Raw genomic sequence first — 11789 nt, forward strand, 5'->3', positions numbered from 1 at the left:
TCCTCTTCTCCCCCTCCTCTTCTCCTGCTCCTCCTCCTCTTCTCCTCCTCCTCCTCCTCCTGCTCCTCCTCTTCTCCCCCTCCTCTCCTGCTCCTCCTCCTCCTCTTCTCCTGACCCTCCTCCACCACTCTCCTCTGCCTCCTCTTCTCCTTCTCCTCTTCTCCTCCTCCACCTCTTCTCTCCTCCTGCTCTTGCTCGCACCCTTCCTGGAACGAGCCTGGGCTTGGGAGTCGGAGGTCGTGAGTTCAAATCCCGCTCCGCCACTCGTCAGCTGTGTGACTTTGGGCGAGTCACTTCACTTCTCTGGGCCTCAGCTCCCTCATTTGTAAAAAGGGGATGAAGACTGGGAGCCCCTCGTGGGACAACCTGATCACCTTGTAGCCTCCCCAGCGCTTAGAACAGTGCTCGGCACGTAGTAGGCGCTTCACGAATGCCATCATTAGTATTACTATGATATTATTATTCTCCTCCTGGCCCTGGCCCGGGTCCCGGTGCCCCCGGGGAGCCGGAGCGGCCCGGCCCCGAGCGCAGCTGAGGGGCTCCCGGACGTCCCCTCTCCTTCTTGTTTTCTCCGGCTACTTCATAATAATAATGGCATTTGTTAAGCGCTTACTACGTGCCGAGCACTGCTTTAAGCGCTGAGGAGGTCACAAGGTGATCAAGTTGTCCCAGGTGGGGCTCACAGTCTTCACCCCCATTTTCCAGGGGAGGAAACTGAGGCCCAGAGAATGATAATAATAATGATGGCATTTGTTAAGCGCTTACTATGCGCCAAGCACTGTTCTAAGCACTGGGGAGTAATAATAATTCATTCACTCAATCGTATTTATTGAGCGCTTACTGTGTGCAGAGCACTGTACTAAGCGCTAGGGAAGTACAAGTTGGCAACGTATAGAGACGGTCCCTACCCACCAGTGGGCTCACAGCCTAGAAGGGGGAGACAGACAACAAAACAAAACATATTAACAAAATAAAATAAATAGAATAAATATGGTAAGCGCTTACTATGTGCCAAGCACTGTTTTAAGCTCTGGGGTGGTTCACAGTCTTAATCCCTATTCTACAGATGAGGGAACTGAGGCACAGTTCTTAAGTCTGAAGTGACTTAAGATACAAGGTGATCACGTTGTCCCCCGTGGGGCTCACAGTCTTCATCCCCATTTTGCAGATGAGGTCACTGAGGCCCAGAGGAAGGGAAGTGACTTGCCCAAAGTGACCCCACTTTTAAGTGGCAGAGTCGGGATTCGAACCCACGACCTCTGACCCAAGCCCGGGCTCTACCCACTGAGCCACGCGGCTTCTCAGGCTACAGTGAGCCCCCTCCTAGGCTGTGAGCCCGCTGTTGGGTAGGAGCCGTTCCTCTATGTTGCCAACTTGTACTTCCCAAGCGCTTAGTCCAGTGCTCTGCACACAGTAAGCGCTCGAGAAATACGACTGAATGAATGAATAAATACGCTTGAATGAATGAATGAACTTGTACTTCCCAAGCGCTTAGTACAGGGCTCTGCACACAGTAAGCGCTCAATAAATACGATTGAGTGAATGAATGAACTTGTACTTCCCAAGCGCTTAGTACGGGGCTCTGCACACAGTAAGCGCTCAATAAATACGATTTGAATGAATGAATGAATGAATGAACTTGTACTTCCCAAGCGCTTAGTCCAGTGCTCTGCACACAGTAAGCGCTCAATAAATACGATTGAGTGAATGAATGAACTTGTACTTCCCAAGCGCTTAGTCCGGGGCTCTGCACACAGTAAGCGCTCAATAAATACGATTGAATGAATTAATGAATGAACTTGTACTTCCCAAGCGCTTCGTCCAGTGCTCTGCACACAGTAAGCCCTCAATAAATACGACTGAATGAATGAATGAACTTGTACTTCCCAAGCGCTTAGTCCAGGGCTCTGCACACAGTAAGCGCTCAATAAATACGAATGAATGAATGAATGAATGAATGAATGAATGAATGAATGAATGAATGAACTTGTACTTCCCAACCGCTTAGTCCAGGGCTCTGCACACAGTAAGCGCTCAATAAATACGATTGTGAGTGAATGAACTTGTACTTCCCAAGCGCTTAGTCCAGTGCTCTGCACACAGTAGGCGTTCAATGAATACGATTGTGAATGAATGAACTTGTACTTCTCAAGCGCTTAGTCCAGGGCTCTGCACACGGTAAGCGCTCAATAAAGACGATTGAATGAATGAATGAACTTGTACTTCCCAAGCGCTTAGTCCAGGGCTCTGCACACGGTAAGCGCTCAATAAATACGATTGAATGAATGAATGAATGAATGAATGAATGAATGAATGAATGAATGAATGAATGAATGAATGAACTTGTACTTCCCAAGCGCTTAGTCCAGGGCTCTGCACACAGTAAGCGCTCAATAAATACGATTGTGAGTGAATGAACTTGTACTTCCCAAGCGCTTAGTCCAGGGCTCTGCACACAGTAGGCGCTCAATGAATACGATTGTGAATGAATGAACTTGTACTTCCCAAGCGCTTAGTCCAGGGCTCTGCACACAGTAAGCGCTCAATAAATACGATTGAGTGGATGAATGAAAACAGTGCTTTGCACATAGTAAGCGCTTAATAAATGCCATTAAAAAAAAAAAAAGACTGTGAGCCCGTTGTCGGGTAGGGACCGTCTCTCTCTGTTGCCGATTTGTTCTTCCCAAGCGCTTCGTCCAGTGCTCTGCACCCAGGAAGCGCTCAATAAATCAATAGAACGGACTGAACGCCCCCCCTTCCCTCGCTCGACCCTGCGCGCCCCCGAGGTCCCCGCCCCGGCGCCCCCTCGTGGCGCCTCGGCCGCGCTGCCGGAGCCCCGATGGGCGCGGGCGGGGGCGCAGAAGACCGGCGTGGCTCCGGGGAAAGAGCCCGGGCTTTGGAGTCACAGGTCATTCATTCATTCATTCAATTGTATTTATTGAGCACTTACTGTGTGCAGAGCACTGGACTAAGCGCTTGGGAAGTACAAGTCAGAAACGTAGAGACGGTCCCTACCCAACAACGGGCTCACAGTCTCGAAGGGGGAGACAGACAACAAAACAAAACATGTAGACAGGGGTCAAAACCGTCGGAATAAATAGAATTATTTAGGGCTACACCCATGTGGGCTAGGGCACCACTCTCTTGGCAACCAAAAGGGCCGTGGGTTCGAATCCCCCCTCCGCCAACTGTCAGCTGGGTGCCTTTGGGCAAGTCACTTCACTTCTCCGGGCCTCAGTTCCCTCATCTGGAAAATGGGGATGAAGACCGGGAGCCTCACGGGGGACAACCTCATCACTTTGTAACCTCACCAGCGCTTAGAACAGTGCTTAATAAATGCCATCATCATTATTATTATTACCCTTCTCTGGGCCTTAGTTCCCTTCCCTGTCAAATGGGGATGAAGACTGTGACCCCCCCCCCCCCCCCCCCCCGCCCCAACGTGGGACAACCTGATCACCTTGTATCCTCCCCAGCGCCTAGAGCAGTGCTTTGCACACAGTAAGCGCTTAATAAATGCTATCATCATTATTATTATTATTCTCTGTGCCTTAGTTCCCTCCTCTTTCAAATGGGGATGAAGACTGTGAGCCCCCTGGGGGGCAACCTGATCACCTTGTATCCTCCCCAGCGCTGAGAACAGTGCTTTGCACACAGTAAGTGCTTAATAAAGGCTATCATTATCATTGTTATTATTCTCTGTGCCTTAGTTCCCTCCTCTGTCAAATGGGGATGAAGACTGTGACCCCCCCGTGGGACAACCTGATCACCTTGTGACCTCCCCAGCGCTTAGAACAGTGCTTTGCACACAGTAAGTGCTTAATAAATGCTATTATTATTATTATTAATTACTATTATTATTATTATTATTATTATTATTCTCTGGGCCTTACTAGTTCCCTCCTCTGTCAAATGGGGATGAAGACTGTGAGCCCCCCGGGGGACTTCCTGATCACCTTGTGACCTCCCCAGCGCTTAGAACAGTGCTTCGCACATAGTAAGCGCTTAATAAATGTCATCATTAAGAGCGACAGGGGACCCGAGAGTCCCATCCCCCCCGCCCCCCCCCCCCCCACCGGACTCCTGTTTACTGCCTACTGTGCAGCAGGCACTGGAATAGACGCTGGGGGGGAGACAAGAGCATCAGGTTGGACAAAGACCGTGTCCCACGCGGGGCTCACGGTCTAAGTACGCGGGAGTACGATTGAATCCCCCTTTTACGGACGAGGAAACTGAGGCACAGGGCAGTGAAGTGACTTGCCCGAGGTCACACAGCAAAAGTCAGGATTAGAACTCAGGTCCTCTGCTTCCCAGGCCTGTGTTTTTCCCACTAGGCCACACTGACACCTGTGAGCTTCTTTCCTGAAACCCAGTTTCCAGCCATGCACCCACCCCCTCTTATCCTCCTGCCCCTCATCCCCTCATAAATATCCACAGACTTTCTAGGAGGGAAAAGCATGTGTGTATCCTAAGGCCAAGTGGAATGTATCCCAGAATTGGGAATCACAGCTCCTCCAGAAGGCTTTCCCTGATTCATTCAGTTATTTATTGAACGTCTACTGTGTGCAGAGCACTATACTAAGCGCTTGGGAGAGTACAGTATTACAACAGACACATTCCTGGCCCCAGGGAGCTCACAGTCTAGATGAATACAGGGAACAAGTCAGGGCAACGCATAACAGATTGAGAGAAGAGGCAGGGAAGGCTTAGTCAAAAATGTGAAAGCCAGCTTTCAAGAGTGGAGCGAGTAATCGTTTGCGGGAGCTGAGGAGGGAGGGTTTCCAGCCAGAGGCAGGACGTGGGCAAGAGGTTGGTGGCGAGATAGACAAGATAGAGGGGCTGTGAGCAGGTTGGTATTAGTGGAGCAAAGTGCGGGCTGGGTTGGAGTTCTGCAACAGGTTTCCGTGATGGGTTGAGTGAGCGAGGAGTCAAGGATAATGCCAAGGTTACGGGCTTGTGAGGCAGAAAGGGTGGTGTTGTCTACAGTGATGGGAAAATCAGGGAGAGGACAGGGTTTACATGAGAAGAAAAGGACATCTGTTTTGTACATGTTAAGCTTGAGGAGACATGAGGACATCCAAGGAGAGGTGTCTTGGAGGCAGTAAGAAATGTGAGACTGCAGAGGGAGAGATATCTGGACTGGAGGCATAGATAATAATAATAAAAATAATAATGGTACTTGTTAGTACTTACTTTATGCCCAGCACTATTCTTAGCACTGGGATAGATACAAGGTTCTCAGGCTGTCCCGTGTGAGGCTCACAGTCTTAATTCCCCTATTACAGATGAGGTTACTGAGGCACAGGGAAGTAAAGTGACTTGCCCAAAGTCACACAGCTGACAAGTGGTGGAGCCAGAATTAGAACCCACAACCTCTGACTCCCAAGCCTGGGCTCTTTCCACTACGTCACGCTGCTTCTCTATGCTTTTCTTTATGCAAATGGGTGCCATACGCATAAAGGTGGTAGTTAAAGCCACAGGAATAAATTCTCCAAGAGCGTGGCTGTAGCTAAAGAATAGAAAGAGTCCAGAACTGAACTTTGAGGGACTCTCAGAGTTAGGGGGTGGGAGGCAGAGGAGTAGCCCATGAAAGAGACTGAGAATGACCCGCAAGAGAAATGAGGAAACCCACTGTGAAGCCGAGGTCGGATAGAATTTCCAGGAGAATGGAATGGTGGATAGTGTCAAACGCAGCTGAGAGGTCAAGGAGGATTAGGTTGGAGTAGAGGCCATTGGATTTGGCAAGAAGGAGATCATTGACGACCTTTGAGAGGGCCTAGGTTGGTGCAGATTTACAATATAAGTGATGGAAGAAATTGATTTTACCATCATACAAGAGCAAGTGAGATATCCTTGTAGCAGCAGACAATAATGCTGTAAATGGATGTCAGTTCTGCCCAGCCAGTGGAGTACTGATTTAGTCGACGGGCTAGAGATAGCACTGTACCCGGCACTCCATCTTTCCAATCTCAGAAACCTGTTGTTATCCTTGACTTCTCTTTCTCATTCAACCCACCTACTCAATTTGTCACTAAATCCTCTCCATTCCACCTTCAAAGCAACTCCAAAATCCATCCTTTCCTCTCCATCCAACCTGCTACCACATTAATCCAATCACTCATCCTATCCCACTGGATGACTGCATCAGCCTCCTTGCTGACCTCACCGCCTCCTGCCTGTCTGAATGCTTGACATATAGAAAGCACTTAACAAATACACAATGACTTTCTATGGGGTGAACACTCACCTTTAGGGGCCAGGGAGGCCCTGGATGGCCAAGGGAGCAGTTGGTTGCTCCTGCGGATAGCCTGCACCCTTCTTTCCAGACTTCCAGTAGTCATAGTAGTAAATAGTAGCACCAGTCGCGGTAGTTGTGGTAGCTATAGTGGCGGTAGTAGTAGTAGGAGCAGTAACAGTTGAAGTAATAGTAATAGAAGAATTAGTAGTGACAGCAGCAGTAGTAGGAATAACAGTTTTGGTACCAGTAGTAATAAAAGTAGTTTTGTAGTAGCAGCAGCAGTACCAGTAGTAGTAGTTGTAGTAGTAATCAATTTTATTTATTATTATTAATAATAATAATGGTATTTATTAAGCATTTACTATGTGCCAAGCACTGTTCTGAGCACTAGGATAGGTACAAGTTTATCAGGTTGTCCCATGTGAGGCTCACAGTCTTAATCCCCATTGTACAGATGAGGCTCAGAGAAGTTAAATGACTTGCCTAAGAGTCACCCAGCTGACAAGTGGTGGAGCCAGGATAAGAACTCAAACCTCTGTCTCCCAACCCTGTCTTTCCACTAAGCTACACTGATTCCCTTTAGTGCTTACTATAAGCAGAACACTGTTCTAAGCACTTGAGAGTACAATATAACAGAGTTGGCAGATACGTTCCCTGCCCACAGTGAGCTTGCAGTTTAGAAGGGGAGAGATATTCTGTAAATAAATAAATTACAGATATGGTGGTATTATTTGTAAGTGCTTATTATGTGCCATGCAGTATATTACGCACTGGGATGGATACAAGCAAATCAGTTGGTCACAGTCCCAGTCCCCATTCTTAAGCCACATTTTACAGATGAGGTGGCTGAGGCACAAGTGACTTAATAGTTATGGTACTTTCATTCATTCATTCATTAAATCAATCGCATTTATTGAGTGCTTACTGTGTGTACAGCACTGAGTACCTGGAAACGCATCACACCCCACCTCACCTCCCTAGCCTCTCTACCAATCTTACTGACCAAATTACTGCTCTCAACTCCACCCTCTCTACGCAACTCAACTCACTCGCTCCCCTTTCCCTACTGCTGCTCTCGTACCACTAACCTACAGCTCTGGATCACTACCACTGTCCGCCTCCTTCACTCTTATGCTCGAGCTGCTGAACGCTGCTGGTGAAAGTCTAAATAAACACCAAGCCAATCTAGTTCACTTCAAGTTTATCCTTTCCTGCCTTAACTCTGCCCTCTCCTCTGCCAGGCAAAACTATTTCTCCTCCCTTATCGACACCCATGCCCATCGTCCTCATCAGCTCTTCCGTACATTTAACTCCCTTCTCAGGCCCCCTGTTCCTCCCCCTCCTCCATCCCTCACCCCCAACGATCTGGCCTCCTACTTCATTAGGAAAATTAACTCCATCAGGTCTGAGCTCCCCAAAGTCACTCCTCCCCATTCGCCAACCCCCAGCTCTCAACCCTCTCTGCTACTCTCCCATCCTTCCCAGCAGTACCTTCAGATGAGATCTCCTCCCTCCTCTCAAGTGTTATTCCATCCACCTGTGCTTCAGATCCCATTCCCTCTCATTTTATGAAATCTCTCGCCTCTTCCCTCCTCCCCTCCTTAACTTCCATCTTCAACCGCTCACTCTCCACTGGTTCCTTCCCCTCTGCCTTCAAACACATTTCCAACTTGTACTTCCCAAGCGCTTAGTACAGTGCTCTGCAGACAGTAAGTGTTCAATTAATACAATTGAATGCATGAATGAATTTGGCAACCAATAGAGACAATCCCTATCCAATAATGGGCTCAGAGTCTAGAAGGTGGGAGACAGACAACACAACAAAACAAAGCAAGTAGACAGGCATCAATAGTGTCAGCATAAATGAACACAATTATATATACTCATTATTAATAAAAATAGAATAATAAAATAATATGTGCATATGTACACAAGTGCTATAGGGCAGAGAAGGAGGAAATAGGGGTTAAGTACTTACTACATTCCAAGCACTGCTCCAAGATTTGGGGTAGAGAAAGGTTAATCAGAACACAGTCCAACTTCCCCAAGGTCACACAGTAGAAAAACGGCAGTCAGGATTAGAACCCAAGTTCTCTGACTCAAAGGCCAGTGCTCCTTAATGTACAGAAGTGCCGTGGGACTGAGGGAGTAAATGCAGGTATAATGCAAAGGGAATGGAAGAGAAAATGTGTGCTTAGTCAAGAAAGGTCTCTTAGAGGAGGTATGCCTTAAGTCTGTAAAGATGGGGACAGTGATAGTCCAATGGGGAGGCAGAGCATCCCAGGCCAGAGACAGGACAAGAGCGAGAAGGAGGCTGTGAGATAGACAGTGAGGAGGTTAGAATTGGAGGGAAGTGTACAGGTTGAGTTGCAGTAGAAGAGGAGCAAGGTGAGGTAGAAGTGGGCAAGGTAACTGAGGACCTTAAAGCTGATGGTAAGGAATTTTTGTTTGATGCCAAGGTGGATGTTCTTGGAAACCTTTGAAGACTGGGAATCATGGACTAAACAATTCTGTAGAAAAATCATCCTGGTAGCACTGCAGTTGGGGTAGAAAGGAGGCAGGGAGTCTGATGCAGCAGATCAATGTGAAATAGTATAAGTGCTTCAATTATGTGGTAACAGATTTTAGCAATGCTTTGAAGGTTCAACTGATGAAACTTGCTGATGGGTTGAAAATGTGGGTTGAAAGAGATGAGTAAAGGATAATACTCCTTATCATCAACTTAAGAGAAGTGGTTTGGTGTAGTGGATAGAAGTGAAAAGCATCATCTTGGTGGAAGAGCACAGACTTTGGAGTCAAAGGACATGGGTCCTAATCCCAGCTCTGCACTTGTCAGCTGTGTGACTTTGGGCGAATCACTTAACTTCTCTGTGTCTCAGTTACCTTATCTGTAAAATGGGGATTGAGACTGTGAGCCCCATGGGGACAACCCGGTTACCTTGTATCTACCTCAGTGCTTAAAGAAGTGCTTGGCACACAGTAAGCATTTATCAAATACCATTATTGTTAAGGGAAGCAGCGTAGCTTAGTGGAAAGAGCACGGGCTAAGGAGTCAGAGATAATGGGTTCGCATCCCACTCTGCTACTTGTCAGTTCTGTGACTTTGGGCAACTACTCTGAGCCTCAGATACCTCACCTGTAAAATGGACACTAAGACTGTGAGCCCCACATGGTTGTCACCTGGTAACCTTGTATCTCTCCCAGTGCTTAGCACATAGTAAATACTTAACAGATGCCATTACTATTACTATTATAGAACACGGGCCTGGGAGTGAGAATGTCATGGGTTTTAAGCCCCTCTGTGCCACTTGTCTGCTGTGACCTTGAGCAAGTCACTTCGTTTCTCTGGGCCTCAGTTATCTCATCTGTAAAATGAGGATTGAAACTGTGAGCCCCATGTGGGACAGGGACTGTGTCCAACCCTACTGGCTTGTATCTACCCCAGCACTTAGTACAATGTCAGGCACATACTATGCGCTTAACAAATATAATTATTATTATTCATTAATTCATTCAATTGTATTTATTGAATACTTCCTGTGTGCAGAGTACTGTACTAAGGCTTGGAAAGTACAATACAACAACAGAGACAGACAACCCTGGTCCAAAATGGACTTACAGTCTGTGGGGGCGGGGGGGGGGGGGGAACAGACATCAAAACAACCACATAGGCATCTGTACACACAGAATTACAGGTATAAACATAAGTGCTGTGGGTGGAGGGGAAGAGAAAAGGGAGCAAGTTGAGCTGACACGAAAGGGAGGGGGAGCTGAGGAAAAGGAGGCTTAGTCTGGGAAGGCCTCTTGGAGGAGGTGCACCTTCAGTAGGGTTTTGAAGGAAGCATGATTGGCAGATTTGAAGAGGGCATTCCAGGCCAGTGTCTGGAAATGGGCAAGGGGTTTGGGGCCAGACAGGTGAGAATGATTTTTTGCTTCATGCAAAAGGTTGATAGGCAACCACTGGAGATTTCTGAGGGCAGGGGTTGGGGAGGTGACATGCCCAGAATGTTCCTATAGAAAGATAATCCAGGTAGCAGAGTGAAGTCTGGACTGAAGTGGGGAAAGCCAGGAGGTTGGCAGGGTAAGAATTACGGGGGGGTTATGGCTGATGCAGAAATCAGGTCATTGAGTGATCGTACTAACATGCCAGCCATATGGATGGAGAGGAAAGAGCGGATCTTGACAGTGTTGTGAAGGTGAGGCTGGCAGGATTTGGTGACTGATTAGATATGTGGTGTGAATGAGAGTGGAGTAAAGGATGATGACACCAAGGTTGCAGCATTGTGAGATGGGAAGGAGGGTTGTGCTGTTCACAGTGATGGGAAAGTTTGGGAAAGGACCAGGGTTTGGGAGGGAAGATACGGTGCTGACATGTTGAGTTTGAGGTGGTGGGAGGACAACCAAGTAGAGATGTCCTGAAGGTAGGAGGAGATGTGAGTCTGGAGGGAGGGAGAGAGAGAACAGGGGAGATGTAGATTTGGATATCATCTGCTTAGAGATGATAGCTGAAGTCTGGGAGCAAATGAGTTCTCCAAGGGAGTGAGTGTAGATAGAGAACAGAAAGGGACCAAGACCTGAACCTTGAGGGACCCCTACAGTGAGGGGATGGGAGGGGGAGAAGCACCTGAAGGAGGAGATTGAGAATGGCCAGAGAGATAAGAGAACCAGGAGACAATCAACTCACCCCACCTTACCTCACCTCATTGCTCTTCTATTACAGCCAAGCCCTCACACTCCACTATTCCATCTTTCCCACTGTGCCCTTATCACAGCACCTAATCCTTTCCCACATCCTCCCAGATAATGGAACTTCCTCCCACTCCATGTAAACCAGACCACTCCACTTTCAGAGCAAAATTCAACTCGCATCTCCATGAGGCCTTCCCTAATTAAGCCCTTTTAACCTGGACTTAATCAGTGTCATCTTTGCATATGGGTCTGTGACCTTTGAACACCTGATATTCATCCCAACCCCAAGCACTTAGGCATTATACCGTAAGTCTTTTTATAAATTACTCATTTTTTCACATTAATATCTATCTCAGGGCTGGTCATATAGATTTGGGAATTCTCCACATGGAGATGATAGTTGAAGTCATGGGAGTGAATGAGTTCTCCAAGGGAATAGGTACAAATGAAGAATGAAAGGGGAACTAGAACTTACCCTTGAGGGACTCCCACATTAGGGGTTGGGAAGTACAGCAGGAGCCTATGAAAGAGACTGATAATGATAAGCCAGAGAGCTCAGAAGCAGCATTGGCCTAGAGAATAGAGCATGGGCCTGGAAATGAGAATGACCTGGGTAGTAATAATTATGGTATTTGTTAAGCATTTACTATGTGCCAAGCACTGTACTAAGTACTGGGGCGGATACAAGCAAAATGGGTTGGACATAAATCCCTGGGGCACACAATCTCAATCCTCATTTTGCAGATCAGGTAACTGAGGCACAGAGAAGTTAAGTGACTTGCCCAAAGTCACACAGCAGACAAAATGCCTGTTCTGGCATATCTGCCTCATTATGGCACAAATGAAAAACAAGGGATGTGAT

Source organism: Tachyglossus aculeatus, chromosome Y3 (genome assembly GCF_015852505.1).
Source record: "Tachyglossus aculeatus isolate mTacAcu1 chromosome Y3, mTacAcu1.pri, whole genome shotgun sequence".
Classification (NCBI taxonomy): Eukaryota; Metazoa; Chordata; class Mammalia; order Monotremata; family Tachyglossidae; genus Tachyglossus; species Tachyglossus aculeatus.